Source organism: Dermacentor albipictus, chromosome 4 (assembly GCF_038994185.2).
Source record: "Dermacentor albipictus isolate Rhodes 1998 colony chromosome 4, USDA_Dalb.pri_finalv2, whole genome shotgun sequence".
Taxonomy (NCBI): domain Eukaryota; kingdom Metazoa; phylum Arthropoda; class Arachnida; order Ixodida; family Ixodidae; genus Dermacentor; species Dermacentor albipictus.
This window is the reverse complement of record NC_091824.1, coordinates 38,245,404-38,263,387: the sequence shown is the minus strand read 5'-3', so window position 1 is coordinate 38,263,387 and position 17,984 is coordinate 38,245,404. Positions and strand designations below refer to the sequence as shown.

General features: G+C 42.7%; 1 protein-coding gene and 1 pseudogene across 1 annotated transcript in view; both read right to left on the bottom strand.

The window, feature by feature from the left end:
• LOC135911444 (angiotensin-converting enzyme-like) overlaps nt 1-17,984 on the bottom strand; it is a 194,891-nt gene that overhangs the window by 155,724 nt on the left and 21,183 nt on the right. The gene's annotated exons all lie outside the window — the stretch shown is intronic.
• LOC135911448 (angiotensin-converting enzyme-like) overlaps nt 1-17,984 on the bottom strand; it is a 60,973-nt pseudogene that overhangs the window by 35,021 nt on the left and 7,968 nt on the right.

Here is a 17,984-nt window from a genome sequence, read left to right as displayed (position 1 = left end):
CGATGAGCCCATGTTTGACACGTTTCTGAGACCGCCATTTCAACGGTGTCACACACGTGGAGTAAGAATTGGAACAATGAAATGGTGCTTTTCATGTGGATGAAAGCTCGATGTTAGTGCTCCTCTGTTATTCTTCGCCTAGCTATAAAATAATTGTTTGTTGTTGAACAAATTCATCAGGTTAACGTTTAAATCACTGAATGGGGAGGGAAACTTGATCTTCAACGTCGCGGGAATTAATATGATTACATGATCCCCTATACCTCCATTTAATTAAACGTGAGATCAGTCACCTGCACAACATAAATAAATACCCTAAAATTAGACTTCTAAATTGAGCAAAATTGAGTTGGTAAGCATAATTTTGGATGACTATTCAGAAGAATATCAGGTTTTCTTGAAGTTTAGCGAAAATTCAACAAAGCCAAACAAACCACAAACGCTTTCTAGTGTGACACAAATAAGTAACTAATAACTAACTAACAGAAGCCAAAGTTTGGCACTAAGGGACGCCGCACTGAGGAGCTCGGAGTGAACTTTGATTACTGGCGTTCTTTTTTTTCTTTTTTTTTAAATCGAAAGCACAGCAGACCCCTGTGCTCGCACTCCGGTTTCATGATTATCCGGATGATGTTGCCACTGTGCATTAAAAACAAAAACGAAAGGAGGCACGATTTCGAAATAAAATGTGACCAGCGATGCCGCATGCTTTGAGATGAAGGTGTCGTGTCGTACAATGTTATCGCATGTAGGTTCCGAAATGCACGTAAAGACAACCAGAAGACGAATGAGAAGCCGTTTGACAAGATGAAACGAATTAAGCATGCATTTCATACAGGATGCGTTCGGCTAGCCTCAGCCACGTCGTCATAGGCTGTCGCGGATTCGCAAATAATCCTCAGATGTGGTCCATGGGTGCGTGTGAAGGCTGCCGGTGGTACGACTCCGCTACAATGATAAATAGACAAGCTGAAGAGCGTGACGTCAATAAGATGGCGGCGGCGTATACGCGTCGCATTTCGTGCAGGCAGTGAGTTATAATAGATAACAGACATGCCTTCTTGGCGCGGATTTTCTTTCAGCAGGCAAGAATAATAGTTGTAGGCAAGCTTTCAAAGAGTTGCGTTTCAAATATTGTTGTTCAAAGCGGTGAACAACCAAGTAGAATAGCAGCGCACGCCGTCTTTTTTCTTTTTAAATCACATGGTTTACCATGTGGCATACTATTGTTAAATAAATCTGCGCAGCCCCTCTTCATGAAGAAGCTTCATAAGCCTGTCACAAACACGTTTTCTTCTCGTTCATAAGTGGCCTGTGGTACATATCGTCCATAATTAGCTGTTCGTAGTCTGTGTGTTGATCTGTCCGTAAGTCGGCACCTCTGACCACTTTTTCTGTTGTGCACTTCGTCCCTGCTATGTAAACCGATTTACACCCTTAGAGGGTTATTAAGAGTGCAAATCGATCTAAACTCATACACTTACAGCCGAGAGGGTTTACGGGTGTGAGTCAGTAAACATCCTAAACATTGCAAATCGGTTTAGTGTGTCTGCGTATACTCGCCTGCTCTCTTTTCAGGTATCATCTTTGCCTGCGTTGTGCACACGTGCACAAAGTGACAACACCTCTATCTATCTATCTATCTATCTATCTATCTATCTATCTATCTATCTATCTATCTATCTATCTATCTATCTATCTATCTATCTATCTATCTATCTATCTATCTATCTATCTATCTATCTATCTATCTATCTATCTATCTATCTATCTATCTATCTATCTATCTATCTATCTATCTATCTATCTATCTCTATCTCTCTCTCTCTCTCTCACACACACACACACGCACACACACTCTCTCTCTCTCTCTCTCTCTGTGTGTGTTCTTTCTATTCCTCTGCTCTCTTCCCCTAACGAATAGGGCATAGCCAACCAGACGCCTTTCTCGTTAACATCGATGCCTTATCTCTTTTTGTTCTCTCTCTCACTCTTCTCTCTCAACCTTTCCTTGCAAAAACATGAAACTTGCCAGTACAACTACAACATCGAAAACCTACAGAGCGCTGCCGCTTCCGGTATCATCAACGCAGTATTTTGCCCACTACAACAACCTTGGCGACAGATTCTCCCACCCCCTCCCGGCTGACACCGCACGCACTCCTCCTACAGCATCATTAGAGAGTTTTAGCATTCCTCTACGGGTTCACCGTTACCGCAACTGCTTCGACACGCATCCATCTTCGCACGTAGTGGCTAAGCCATTCTGCGCGGACATATAATGCGGCTTAGCTAGCAGACGCCGAGCCGGAAGGTGTGTGGAAACGGTATAGCCCTAATGGTATAGCAATTGCGGCATGCGAAAAACCCTTTAGGAGAGCTATTTAGCATAGTGCTGTACTGCCCCACCACTGTTAGTGGTACCGCCACATTGAAGAGATTCTGGGTGCCTACATGCGGCACGCAGCTGGAGCCAACCTTTTAAAAACGTTGTCTGGAGCTATTCGCGGCAGTGGTGTAGCGGTAACATGGTACTAAAGCGCTCTAGCAGTAGCTGCATTTTAAAGAAGCCTTCATTCAATTTATGTCCCGTCAATGAACAGGGCGTAGGTGCAAAAAAATACTTCAGTGATAGCTCGACCACAAAGTCAGACAAAAATACTTATTGTCCAGTGCTCATGCAGTAGCTGCAGGCAAGGTTAACTGAACGCAGGCGTCCAAAATTATCTCGTGGACCAACTATTCGTAAACGCGAATATTTTTCGAATACTTTTTGAATAGTTCGAAAGGTCTGCTACGCCCAATTAAACATAAGATTGGAGCAAAAATGCCGTAAATTTTCACCCCCGTGGGCGTAATATAGACATAAAACATGACAACTTGCGTAGGAGAGCACGTTACGTCACTTAGGTAGCCATACTTTCCATGCGGTAGAGCGATCATTCTCAATCTCAGAATGAATGGATAGAAACAACTTTATTTTAGATCCGGCGAATTCACACTCTCTGAAGAGCCTTGCCCATGCGAAGAAACTACTTGCACGGCCGATGGACAGTGGCGTAGCAACAGGGGGGGCCGGGGGGCCGCGGGCCCCGGGTGCAAGGGGCCAGTGGAGGGGGGGGGGGGGGAGTGTCATATACGTCTGAAGGCACCCCTCTTTCCGCCAGCTACACCCTGGGGGGTGGGGGGGGGGGTGACAAAAGACCTATGGGCCCCGGGTGCCAGACGACCTAGCTACGCCACTGCCGATGGATAAAAAGAAATCCAGCGGCCGTGCTACTTGTTCCATCCTGATGCACCATCTGTGCTTTTAATAAACAACGCTGCTTAAGGTACAATGTAAACCGCTTGATATTATTTTTGATAACGGCTGCTCATTATTTGAAAAGTATTCGCTATTCGATTCACGTCTGGCCCTATTCGATTCGTATTCAATTCGGTCTGAGAAATCACCATTCGAACACCTCTATAATTTGTCCTAGTACTAAAGGGAAGCCAATCTGTCCGCACACGAAGGTTTCTTCTCTTTAAAATTTGGCTTAAAGACGATCTCTTCACGGCTTGATATTAACTGATAAGCTGCATGACACAACAGACGGTCGTAAAGAGATACTGCCTGTTACCCACCAATAAATCTCTCCCGAAAACGTGAACCAAACCGACAAAATGCCTGCGTTCTGCGCGCACCGTACCTTGTGTGCCCATTCCTTCACGTTTATTTGCGTTCACATTGCTGTGGCCTCAGCTGTGCGAGCGATTTGCTCGCGTATGTGATCATGCTAACACTTGTAATGCTATCGGGCTAAGGGCACGCGCAATGAACGTTCGCACCTGGACAAAAGGGTCCCCTGCACGGTTCTTGTCGTACTGTTCTAGCTTTCTGGGGTTTCGACTGACATTATGCTACTTGTTTATTTCGTTGCGCCTGTTCACCCCGTGCTATGTTTTCTGCCCTCCGGGTTCTTAGAGAGGTGCTAGAGATGAACATTGAATTAGGCTGTATTATAAATTGCGCTTTCCCAATGACAAAGGCAGCCGTGACAATAGGCTTGGTGACCGAGACAATGCGCGAAAACGGATGGATGGATGGATGGATGGATGGATGGATGGATGGATGGATGGACGGACGGACGGACGGACGGACGGACGGACGGACGGACGGACGGACGGACGGACGGACGGACGGACGGATGGATGGATGGATGGATGGATGGATGGATGGATGGACGGACGGACGGACGGACGGACGGACGGACGGACGGACGGACGGACGTTATGAGCGTCCCCTTTCGAACAGGGCGGTAGGTTGCGCCACCAAGCTCTTGCTATTATGCTGCCAATGTCCTACCTAGGTTTAAAAAAGAAAAAAAATGAGAAAGAAACCACGATGAATTTCCATAATCAAATTTTATTATATCGAAACGCGAGTGGCGACGGCCTCTGGCGGTTCTCGAATCGCCTCGTCGTGACGTCATAAGTTCTAACAGCGTTCGCTAGGGTCTAGCTGATTTCTTTTATCGGTGAAGGACCAGGTAGTCCTTTACTTTGAAGAGAACCAGATACTCTACCTAGGAAGCTTAGAGATTTTTTTCTGCACTAAGACAGCCAAAACACCAGAATTTTTCTTTCGTTTAAATCGTGAGGTCACGCAGATGTATCGGCGCTCACGTTACAGCGCGAAATTTAAAAGAGAAAACGAATCTGGCGTTTATTTCTTCCAGCCAACCCTTTTCCCATTAATTAAATTAAAATAAGGTTAGGAACTGATAGTGTAAGAGTGGGAAATGACAATGTAAGTCTTCAGTGTCCAATAAATGATGGCGATGGGTGAAATTGCGCTTTATCGTTGAACGTACACTACACAGGGCAGTGTAATTAATTAGTGCGGTGGCATCACGGACGAATCATATAATTTTCACATGGATTATGTGCACTTCAACTTAATACCGTCGTTGTTTCTTTGTGTAACGTACCTAAAGAACGCTGCTTAAGTGGCCACATGTGGCTGAATATTGACATTCACAGAGCCCTGAACAATCGTAAGATGATCGCATCTGACATCATAATATGAAAACTACTTCTAAAATGGGGCAGGATAGGATAGCTATAATCGTCAGAGTGATTTAAATTATTTTAATTCATGTTATTTGCCGCAAGACATATGAAGCAAGGAAGCAAGAAACCTTAAATAAAATCTAGCAGGCCTGCTTGATACAAACCCTGCAGCAATGCCCTCGTTAAATTATTGTCCTTTACCCGACGGGTGTATTGTCAGATACAGAACATTAGAGATATTTTCTACCATAGTTTTTCAACATTTAAGCTTACGCGAATGCTACGTTGAGCAATTCAATACAGTCTCCGGATCAGCATGACTTCCAACAGGTCCATTACAGTGCCTATTATAGACCGACATATCATAAAAACAACGGCACAGCGGTGTCAAAGCAAGATACTTTTTTTATTTTCTACTTAAGTTTTAAGTTCTTTATTTGGGCAAAAGAAATACAAGGTTTGCCCGCAAGGTAAGGCAAAAGGAGGGCGTAAATCTCCTTTTTGTGTGCATGTATGTATGTACTTATGTATGTATTATCGTGCACATTATCGGGGAGGTTATGTAAAAACGCCATACATATGCCTTACAATTTAGACTGCACGTGCATAATGAAAAATAACATCGAAGTTGGGCTTTAAGCAGATGGTTCTTTTACTTTACGAGAATGCTCCAGTGCAAGAACTATGTAAGAACTATTCAGCAAGTGCCACTGAACGACACTTAAGCTGACACTCTCGGTGACGTCGTTGTTCGAAAGCGTTCTTTTTCATATTGTTGCGGAGTGTACATTTTCCTGCAGTGAATCAAAACTTAGACTTTACTTCAATCTCGTTCGCTATAGTAATGAACAATGCCTTCGAAAATATGCGACCTCAATTAACGAATTCTGGCTCTTGACTTGCCAAAACTACGATTGGATTATGAGGCACGCCGTAATGGGGGACTCCGGTTAAGATTGACCACCAGGGATCGTTATCGTGCCTCCAATGCATGGGGCATGAGGGTTCTTGAATTTCGCTCGCATCGAAATGCGGCCGTTGTGGACAGGATTCGATCCCGCGACGTCATGCTTAGCAACGGAACACCACAGCCGCTGGGCCACCGCGACGGGTGAGACTTCGATCAATGCAAGTTCTCGAATATCTAAGTACTTTGGCCTTCAGCACTCCTTTCGTCATACCGGTGAAAACAAAGAAGGGTGAATATGGCTGGGAGGAAGAAGAAAACTTTTCAAGCATTAGAAATAATCTGATGAAACACTGTTGACTCCTAATTGTAAAACAAGTTTTAGGTTATTGCGGAAAAAATTAAGAACGCTGAATATTTGTGTACGTTGTGTTTAGTTTACTGTAATATAAATTCTTTATCGCGATGTATTTCTAAAATACTATTTTTTATTCGAACTAAAACAATTACAGTACCTACAATTGTATTTGCAACTTCGGAAAAGCTGTTGCGACTTTCTATTTGCGCATTTACTCCTTGTGGTCACTAACACGATAGCGACTAATTTTCTTGGGATTGTAACGCATGCTGTAAATGTGTACTCACGTTCTTTGACATAGCTGACGTCACATCTATTGCTTCCTTGTTGGGGAAAGGCTGTGTTGCTTCGTGCAAGGGCCTCCACTGCTGGGAGTGTATAGTGCCTGTAAATGTTTAGTAATAAGATGTCGTTTGCAGGCCCAATTTGTCACTAAACGTGCCTTTTTGCGAAATCTAAAGTCTTCCTAAGTCATATTAAACTGATAAAGCATTCTTCGAACGCTTTACTTTCATTCATTGAGCAAACAGAAAGGATTTATTACGCCAGTAGGAAATCAAAGCCAAACTTTACTTTTTGGTTTTCATTTTGCTCTGAGACCTCAGTTCCCAACATACAATGAGACGTGAGAGATTTCAATTTTTTTAGTGCGTCAGCATTGGAGTTTCAAATTGCGCAAAAAAAGTGGATTTGTCTGAAGTGTGAGAACCTGGTCACGTGGTAGAGTAGGTTACGTGTTGCACTATATATATAGTACATACATAGGTAGTTGATGAAACGATGGGGCACACTTAGGAAAATTGCATGTTTAATCGTTCAACGTTTCGGCCGTGGCACGGCGTTCGTCAGAATAAAAATAGATACAAGCGCGCAGTCTCTTTTATGGGCATGTGCACGTGGCCATAGTCAGGAGTACATGCAGGTGTACACTTGCAAATAATAAAAAAAGTACAGCAGCAAGCATGACTCAGCACGCTAGTTGATATGTATGAAATATCATTGTGGTGTTACGATGATTGTACATGAAGTTATAGCACGATATCAATTGCGAAATGGAAAAACAAGGGACTAATAGATTTGGCATGCTTTATCAGTTCTCTACAAGAACATACACATCAAGGTATGACAGAAAGGCACGACACTTTTCCTACGCTCTCGTTGATACCGGATGACACAGTGTCAAATTTATGAATGAGGAAGGATTCTCGTACTTCTCGGTCATGGTGCGATTTGAAGTCTGATTGTACTACTCTTACGTTGATGTTGTCAAACGTATTACCTGGCAGTTGAACGTGTTTAGATAATGACATGTACGGCAAGCTGTCAACGTGTGCTTTGTGGTTGTTGAATCCGATACGAAAAGTTGTTTCGGTCTGGCCGTCGCAGTGATATTCAATTTACTCGCCTTACCGAGCTATTATACCCCTGTCACACTTTGGCGGCTCGCTGACATTCGGGAAACGAAAGCACCATTCGGAAGTGATGTTAAAAATCGCGGTTTAATCAGCAAGCATACTGCATGTCTCATATTCGTCAATGTTCGCAAACAGTATTGTAGTTACGTGTACTCAGCATAAGCTTCAGCGTGAATAATTCACTATGATAGCATTATCTTGAGCGATGGTCAAGTGTCCAAACAGTCCAGCATCGCATTCAAGACGAGCAGAGAAAGAATGGCGGTCTCCATTGATAATGACAAGCAAATTCTTTTAGGATTCGAAATCACGACAAGAAAAAAGAAAGTCAAAGGAAAAAAATTATCCTCCACTTGACTGGAACACCAAACTACAACAGGAAAAGCCATACGGGTTTCTCTTTTCACGCCTTGCGAATTTCCGCGAAACAGATTTTCCGTATTCTGCGTTCCTGTGCTTCGAGTCGTCGATTAATTTGGCCCCGCTATGCGTCGTCTGCTGCGCGTCGTGTGCTGCATGTGCGATTGAAAGCACGCGGGGAAGCAGATGATCGCGGCTCGATCATCTGCTTTGCCGCGCGCTGAGCGCGCGGCAACGCAGTGGCACCTAGAGGAAAGTCTAGGTGGCGTTGAGGGAAGCGGGGAAGCAGAAAGAAGGCCAAGCGTCGCGGAGGAGAAGAGTAGGCGGAGGCGCGCTGGGTTGACCTCTTGAGGCAGTTGCTACCTGCTCTGTGTCCGCTATGGACGTACCGGGTTCGTCACGTTATCGAGAAGCCGACCTCCGAGTGAGGAGGACGGAGCAGCGAAGGAAGCGGCGACAGGCCGAGCGCTAGTCAACCGACGCCGAAGTCGTCTCCAAGCGCCGGGCACGAGCTGAACAAGCCCGGAAAGAGGCGCGGGCTTGGCGTAGCCAGAAGACTCCAGAAGAGGGGAAGAAGGGGCAGATGAATAGTGTGAATAGTACAGTACCAAATTGTTTGAAATGATAAAGACTGCATTTCCTTACAGTGCCCTAACATCTTTCCTAATGGCACTTTACACTTTATAAAAATCGAAAAACGGGCATAAAACACGCAAAATTAAAAAATAAGCTTTGAAAAATCCGCCACACCTACACGAAATCAAGGCATTTTTATAACATTCTACGCGCTATGTACAAAAAAGGGAATAGCATTTTCATAACATTTACGCACCTATACGCTTGCGCGTAACCCACGTTCACGAAGTGGAATGTCACTGTAACTTTTTAATCGATAACGTTAAGGGCCCCGTGTCGCAGAAAATCCGGCGTCGGTGGAGTTGTCTTCGAGCGAAAATTTCCGTGTATGTTTAAGTACATGTATATGCCACGCCTTCCTATATGACGTGCTGTATATATGCGGCTCATTTGCCACACCCTTCTGTGAATAAAGTTGCTCACACCTTGGCTTACGTTCTCGACAAAGTTATTCCTCCGAATCTTGAGAATGACAGCCCAAAAACAAATGCAACGAAACAAAACACCAACATTGACGCGGCTGTACACAAGTTCTTTGATTGGCCCGCGCAAGTGTCCGCATTTCTAGCTCGCCTTCGTGTATGGCGTTCACCGCCAGCGTTTCCCGGTAAACATAACGGGTACATAAGCAGCAGTTGCCGGGAAGCGTGCGAAGTAGTCAGAGATATTCGAATGCTATTGCGTTCCGCTCTTAAAGGCGAAGCTTAAGCGTCCTCCAGGATTCTTTTTGCTTGTGTGTTTATTTGTTTTGTTGTGGGGCCAAGTTGGTTCATAACGAATAAGCAACAATCACTGCGCAAAAACACAAGGGCCAAGACAGAGCGCATGGAGCAATGACGCAGTGCAACAGTGCGAGGACAGACACAGTTAGCGCCTGTCTTATGCGTTGTGTGTTTCTCTTCGTCGTTTTGCGCTATGATTCGTACTTGAGAGTTTATCAAACGCACTCGCTGGCAAGTGCATCCTACAGCGATTATCGCTAATCCTTTCTAATAATTTTCGAGTGACATTCTGCGGGAATGACGTTAACGGCGAGGTGCACTTGCTCAACGTGACGCTAACTTTGGCCGTCTAGCAGGAGGATTGCGCGCCGAGGCACTTTACCTAGAAGGTGAGCCGGTATGGGGCCATCTTCTCGTATCTTTTCGGGGCCGTACATCGTGCGTAGTCTCGTTCTCACGTACGCGTGTAGTTGCTGGTACAAGGGAGACAGTTGCTCCCAGAGCCGTTTTACGTTATCCTCGAAACCATCGTACTCGTACTGATTCTGCCACAGCCCACTGGCGTCCTCGAAACCTGCGAACAGGAAACGGAAACGGTCAGAGCGTTCAAAACCATGTCGATATGGCGCATTCCCGTGCAATAATATTTGCACAAACTTGAAAAAAAAACATCGACGAACTGGGCGAGTTAGTGCATACTCAGGGCTTCGAAAGCGCGAAAAAAAAAATACGAGACGACTCACGAACACGGGACGGTGCGTCTCCTATGAAATTAATATTTGTTTATAACAAACAATCGCGTTTTCATAGTTGTGAAGGCTTGTTGTACATTCACCGATGCAAGCCGGAATTATGGATTAACATAAGTTATATTTCACTGCCTAACGCATAGGGTAATGCAAATGCATACCGGAGAAAAATTAATAAGGTAGTCAAAGCTAAGAAGCATCCATTGTTTTCAAGTCAAAAACATTTTACTGTAGAAATAGATGTCGCTTGAGATCCGTGACGCGTAGAATCCTCGATTAAACCTTCACATGGCTAACTGCCTCCGTAATTTCTTGCTTTTTTTTCTGAAAGTAAATAAAGACCTGTACTCCGTGTCTCGTGCCGTCCTTAGTCACAGACCGGCGCGAACGAATGTTCACATGCAGCAAGACAAAGCACAACAACTAGGATAAGAGACTTTCGGTAACACTTCTTGAACAAATTGGCAATTCCGGCGTACGACGTAGTTCGGCCTGTTCGCCAGAGAGAAACCAGTGCATGAATCAGAGGAGGACGGAACGTGAGATGCGCGAACACGCGGCAGGTTATTGTCGGTCAGCGTTCGGGAAACATTTCTAGCCCTCTATAGACCGGTTCGGGAAACGTGCCGTTCAGTAGTGACAGCGGGCACATTGTTAGAGAATGCGGCCGACAAACGAGTAACTGCTATTACAAAACGAGAAGCTTTGCGAAGCGTACGTGCGTTTAACGTTACCGTTGAGTTTCGCTGCTTCGTTCATGAGCTGGGCGTATCGGGTGAATTTCTCTTTCACGGGCTTTCCTGAGGCTCTACGCCACTCACTCCACACGTGAAGCAGTTCATCGTAGTTTCTCGAGGAAGCCAGTATGTCCTTGATCTCTGAGGCGACCACAACGAAAAAAGGAATATTAAAATCACGCGATACGCAACCTTAAAGTCTACAGACGCATATAAAGCACGTTTCGCAATCGTGGAGGAATAGCGGATGCGTTTACCTTTGTCTAGCGTGAGGGTGCAGTCATCAGGATTGCGGGATTTTCGTGAAAATGGACAAATTTTTGCAGACGCATGGTTGCCTTGCATGTCGCTGATTATTTCCAAGAACTGGATGGTGGTCGTTGAAGCAAAGACACAAATGTATAATCGAAGTCTTCGTTATGGTTCACTTCGGCAAAAGAAAGGAAGCTGCGCAAGGACCATTAAAGTTTTTTTTTCGGACATCGGGACTCATGAGCCTCCTTTATAGAAGCCCTCTGTTTGCCCTTGAATTACATAAACTGCATTATTGGCCGCTTTTCGAGTGGTTGTCATTTTTGTGACAATTCCTCGCACTTTCTTCGTGCGAAGGTTGAAGACTGGGCGCATTGGTACGGCAGAGTACACGTTGCATTGCGCAACATTTTGACGCGGGACACAGAGGAGAAGCAATATATGTGTGTCCCGTCGAAATGTTGTGCAATTCAATATATAGTACAATTTCTTCTTCTCTTTCGTCATTCCATTGCATCAAGCCATACCGCCGTTGTCACCAGAACCTATATTATTATTAGTAGTAGTAGTAGTAGTAGTAGTAGTAGTAGTAGTAGTAGTAGTAGTAGTAGTAGTAGTAGTAGTAGTAGTAGTAGTAGTAGTAGTAGTAGTAGTAGTAGTAGTAGTAGTAGTAGTTTCCATACCACCAACCTGAGTTTCAAGCCCCATGGAAGTAGGTTACACCTCGAAAATGAGAGCAATGAACAAGCAACGCAAATCGAAAGAAACAACGTACTCAAGAAAAACAAAAGTATTTTCTGTGCAAAACATAAAACATAAACAACCCATTTTGCATAGCTGTGTCATACCAGTGCCCCCGCCTAGCCTATATTTTCTGTTTTTCTTGTTTGAAGAGACTCGCATGCGACAGATATCAGGACACGGAGAAAACAAAAAAAAAGATAACTACATTTAAGCTACAAACCCATCTCCTAAAGCTGTAAATTTACACGCCTTTCCTTTTTCCGTTTTTGCCGTATTTTGTTTCACTTTATACACTTGATTCTTCACGCGGCAGTTCATTATGAAACGCCCACTCAGGCACTATTTCCGTTTCATGTCAGACGCGTTGTAAAACATATGCTGAAAATTATCATTAGCCCACAATCTCCGAGTCGTTTCAGCCTGCCACAATCCCTACTAAACCCACAGAGGACCTCGTCATTATCAACATAGCCATTATTATCAACATCCTTTACGTTAAAAAAAATCATGGAGTTTTACGTGCCAAAATCACTTTCTGATTATGAGGCACGCCGTAGTGGAGGACTCCAGAAATTTCGACCACCTGGGGTTCTTTAACGTGCACCTAAATCTAGGTACACGGGTGTTTTCGCATTTCGCCCCCATTGAAATGCGGCCGCCGTGGCCGGGATTCGATCCCGCGACCTCGTGCTCAGCAGCCCAACACCATAGCCACTGAGCAACCAGGGCTGGTTTCCTTCATGTTCGTCGTAGCGCTAAGACCTATTCCAACGGTACCAATTTACCAGCTTCTTGCGTCAGCCAATTCATTCTTTATGCGTGGGAATTTCCTCTCACTTTAGCTTTATCACATGAAGGTTCGGTGTACAAAAATAAAGTCAGATTCACCATATCTTGATCTTTAATGATACGGTAAATTCTAATTATAATATTGAACACATATCATGATGTTAAATGATATGGTTCAATCAAATAACGATCCAAACCAAATAACGATCCACGTACTGTCGAAAGCCTAACAGTATAGGATTTTCAATGGCCGCTTTTGGTGCTCTTGTCAAATGGAATAAAAGTTTAAAATGGGGGAAGCGCAAAACTACTGAATATGTAACTATTATTAATGATAGTCCTAAATCCTTAAATATCAAAAAATAAATAAATGGATCCAATTGCAAAACATCAAAATTAACTGCTTACAGTAATTATTTCTCAGTCTAATAGAACTTCTAAAGATATACCGATACATAGTTCATGTATATTAGCGTGACCTGGTACCTTTGATGTCCAAGTTAATTGAATATTTACAATTTTATTTCATGGACTAACCATGAAATATTGATGTATTTATTTACGAACTGGAATGTCACTTCTAATTCAACGTGAACGCATTTATATTTTTGCCACGTTGCTTCTATTATTGACTACGTCCGGTTTGTGTTCAAACCAAACATTATTTCACGGAACTGTATAGCTGACCCTGAGCATGGGTGAACCAGAAGAAAAAGAAACTTCATATTTACCTGTCATACTTAGCGAAAGCAAAATTTGCTACGAAAAAAATGTTTACTTCGTTCTGCTTCTCTTGAGGTAGGATAGCTGTGTCAATAACTGAGAGCAGCTTGAACACCCTCCTGGTCGTAGGATCCTTCAATGAAGTCCACCTAAACTGAGTGATGTTCCTCCACAACTCCTTCTTCAGCTCACTTGACTTGAGACTCTGATCCACCTGTAAGTATGGTGGGTTAGAATGGCGCTGCTCTCAATCGCTTTTTTACTGCGTCAGTGTGCTTTCTGGCAATGGTTCGCGAGTATTCAAGATTTCAATGGACGGAGAAATACATCGCCATTGTTGTCGTCGTCATCATGATCATCACTCTAGTTCATGTCCATGGGAGGACTCCCCTGCTCCCAAGATGACACAAGTTTCAGATTCACTTTGAGCTAAACAAACAACTTCAGCAGCCAAGAACGACGTCATGATAGTTCATCTATGCATGTTTCGTCATTATTACCTGCATAATCTATGTCCGCTGCAGGAAAAATGCTTCTCTCGCGTTCTTGATTGCCTTTGTCGTGCGTCAGCTAACTACATTAAATGCCTGCACATTTCCTGGTCTTACTCCGCCACGTAATTGCGTGGCACCCAGCCAGTTTTACACTGGCTAACCTCCCTGCCTTTGCCTCCCTCCTCCTTTTCCGCCATCTCCTCCTATACCTTATATGGCCTACCGAACTGGACTTCTTAAGAGGAGGCTTTAACTCGGAATCTCCTATCTAAATACATAAGAAAGGAGGATCTTCTTTCTCAGCAACCAGTGCACTGATTTTGATTAGCTTTGTTGCATTTAAAACAAAAGTTAAATTTTATTCGCTGTAGAAAGAAGTGCTTGTTATTGATGTGGCCAATATTTTTTCGAAGTACTCTTGAATATCGCAAAATTTCAGTAAACTCAACTATCAACACAATCTTCAAACTGCAACTGGTAATACATCATAATGTCGCCAATATTTGTATATAATTATTTAATAATATTATACTAATAATATAATAAATATTATTATTTATTTGTGCATTTACAGGTTACAAATATTGGCTTGACAAAGCCAACTAATGGCCCGTGGGGCAGTCTCCGGCAGCAAGGTACAAGTAAAAAAATACACCACTGTCGGTCCACATCACCAAGAAAAAACTGGACTAGGCAGGAAGAAATTGAAAAAAAGAGAAAGCATGCAAATAAAAGGTAACCAGACTTCACGTCTTTCCGATTGCCTAAAAAAGAAGACACTCACGGGGAGGTCATTCCGAATACTTGGAACACAGAAAGCACGAACACGTTCCCCATATCTGGTCCGCACTCTGGGCAAAATGAAATGATCTCGTGGACGCAATGTTCGAGCAGGGACATATGGGAGTCGAAATTCGTTATTCCAATGGCACGCGAGAATAACATTTCCTTTAAATCAGAACCTAAATGAAGGCGTACGTGAGCAAGAAGAGAGACTATAATTTTTTGCAACTGGTACACCATACATCACGGCACGCATTATAGGTTTTAGTCAGTAATCAACCTTATTGCGCCACAAGACTGAACAAAAGTAAAAAGAACAGATCCAATTGCGCGGCACACTGTATGCTAATGCATGAGCAATCATTTTGCTTATATAAATTTTTATAACTTTGGCATAATTCTTTGATAGAGTATAGAAGACACGCTATTTTGCGCAGCCGTTCACAAACGTTAGCCAAATGACTGTCCCAAGAGATTTTATTTATTTATTTATTTAGTACATACTGCAGACCTTTCGGTCCAAGCAGAGGGTCAACAGAACGTATACAAACAAAAGAGAACAAATTAAGAACAAACTAATACAGATTTATACAAATTTTAGTCACACTGTGTCTGTAAACTGTCGTTCCAGTCTGATACTGTTCTGGGAAAAAAAGAAAATTTAAATGTGTTAGTTCGAGCATAATAGGGTGTTAGTGAATCCGGATGATGCTGTCTTGTTTGCCGTGTTAGTGCAGGCGTTATATAAGTCGATGGTTTAATTTCAAGCCTGTTGTTGAGAAGAAGGGAAAGGAATTCAAGTCTTAGCAGCTTTCGGCGCGATTCAAGAGTAGGTATGGAGTTTTCTGTAATAATTTTGGAGGGAGAGTCCAGTCTTGCGAATTTATTAAATATAAACCTGACTGCCTTTCTTTGTATTTTTTCAAGACGCACGATATTTGATTTAGTATAAGGATCCCATGATATACATGCATACTCTAACTTTGGTCTAATAAATGTAAAATAACACAGTAATTTCACGTTAGGAGGGGCATTTTTCAGTTTGTGTCTTAAGAAACAGAGTTTGCGGAAAGCAGAAGAACAAATATCATTAATGTGCATGTTCCATGACAATGTGGAAGTCAAAGTAACACCTAAGTATTTGTAATTGTGAGTTTCACGCAGAGCTGAAGAACCTAGCGTATAAGAAAAAGTTAGTGGGCTTTTTTTACGAGTAACACAAAGAAATACGGATTTATCAGCATTAATAAACATACCCCATTCATTACACCACTTTAATATGTTATTTAAATTCTTTTCGAGGACAGTCTGATCATTCTGACAAGTTATGTCACTGTACAAAATACAACCATCGGCAAACAGTCTAATTTGCACACCAGGAGTTATGGTTTTAACAATGTCATTTATATAAATTAAAAACAGTAAAGGCCCCAAGACACTACCTTGGGGCACCCCTGATGTGACCGGGAGAGTGGCCGAGCTATGTTCACCTATTGTAACGTACTGAGTGCGTTTGCTCAGGTAAGCAATAATCCAGTTTATGAAAATGTCAGGTATGCCAATAATTCTAAGTTTGTATATTAATTTGTCGTGCGGAACCTTATCGAAGGCTTTTCTGAAATCTAAAAATATTACATCTATTTGGCCATTATTGTCTAGAGATAAAGCAAATGAATGAATCACTGATACCAATTGCGTTACAGTCGAATAACCCTTTCTGAAGCCATGCTGAAACTCCGTGAGCACATTGTTTTCAGCTAAGAATTCTTTTATATAGTTTGCCACGATGTGCTCCAAGAGCTTGCAGCATTGTGATGTCAGAGAAATGGGACGATAATTTTGTAATCTTAGTCGATCTCCTTTTTTAAATATTGGAACAACTCGGGCCACTCTCCATTCATCGGGCAGTTGTGCCGACAGCACAGACGCAGAAAAAATTCGTACAAGAAAGCTGGCAATAAGTTCAGGATAACGTTTCAGAAAGATGTTAGGGATTTCGTCAGGGCCACAAGAAGCTTTGGTTTTTAGGTTTACCAACATGTTCACAATTCCAGCATAAGAAATAGAATCCACATGGAATACCTGTTTCACAGGAAGCATAGTAATGCAATCATCTGACACTGCAAATACACTTTGAAAATACTCATTAAAATGTTGTGCTATGTCTTTGTCATTAGTTATTGATGTGCCCTCAATTATTATTTGTAAAATCGGTTTCTTTCTTTCCTTCATATGGTTCCAAAATTTTGTAGGATCATTTTTAATAAAGTTAGGCAGAGAGTTGTTATAATAGTAACTCTTTGCAGCAGTCACCTTCTGTTGAAGAGAGTTCTGCGCCTCTTTTATTTTAATAGGATTACCATGCTTTCTTTTTAACCTTTTTACCTTGCGTTTAATATGAATAACATCGCGTGTCACCCAAGGTGTGTGTTTGCGAACTTTCTTTTTTTTACTAGGGATGAATTGGTTCATGCAAAAGTGGCACATAATTTTGAATCGATTCCACAGAGAACAGGCATCAGTGCTGATAAAATCAACAAGACAGTTTTCCATGTGCTCAATGATGGACACATCATCGGCATGAGAATAATCTTTGTAGCTAAGCACTGAGGAATAGTTTTGCGTCATCTGTACAACTGGTAAGGTAATGTTCACTAGCCGGTGGTCAGAAAGTCCTTCTTCAATACAAACAAAATATTCCGGAAAATCCTGGCTAAGAAATACCAAATCGAGAATGGATTTGCAAATGCCCTGTATGCGTGTCGGTTCGCGCACCACCTGTTTCAAGTTATAACGCAGCATAATATTGAAGATAATGTTGGCGTGCTTGCTGAACGCGTTTCCAGTATTAAGGCGCTCCCAGTCGATGTTCGGTAAATTAAAGTCACCTGCCAATATAATCTTATTCTTTCTGTGCCTGTTCATTTCATCATCTAATTTTTGTAAGTATTCGGGAGTAGTATCCGGTGGTCTGTATATGGCGTAAACAATAAAGCTGTGACCCCAAGAACTTATCTTGACGCGCAAACATTCAATCTCAGGGATATCTTCCAAGAGATGGGCAGAAATGCCATTTTTGATCAGGACGGCAACACCACCCCCCCTGGTGCGCCTGTCTTTTCGGAACACTGTATAGGAAGGAGGAAATATATCGTCACTTATTTCATCATGTAGCCAAGTCTCAGTTAAGACAGTAATATGAGGGTCATGTTTCAGTAATAAAATTTCCAATGCATCTTCTTTATTTTTAATACTGCGGG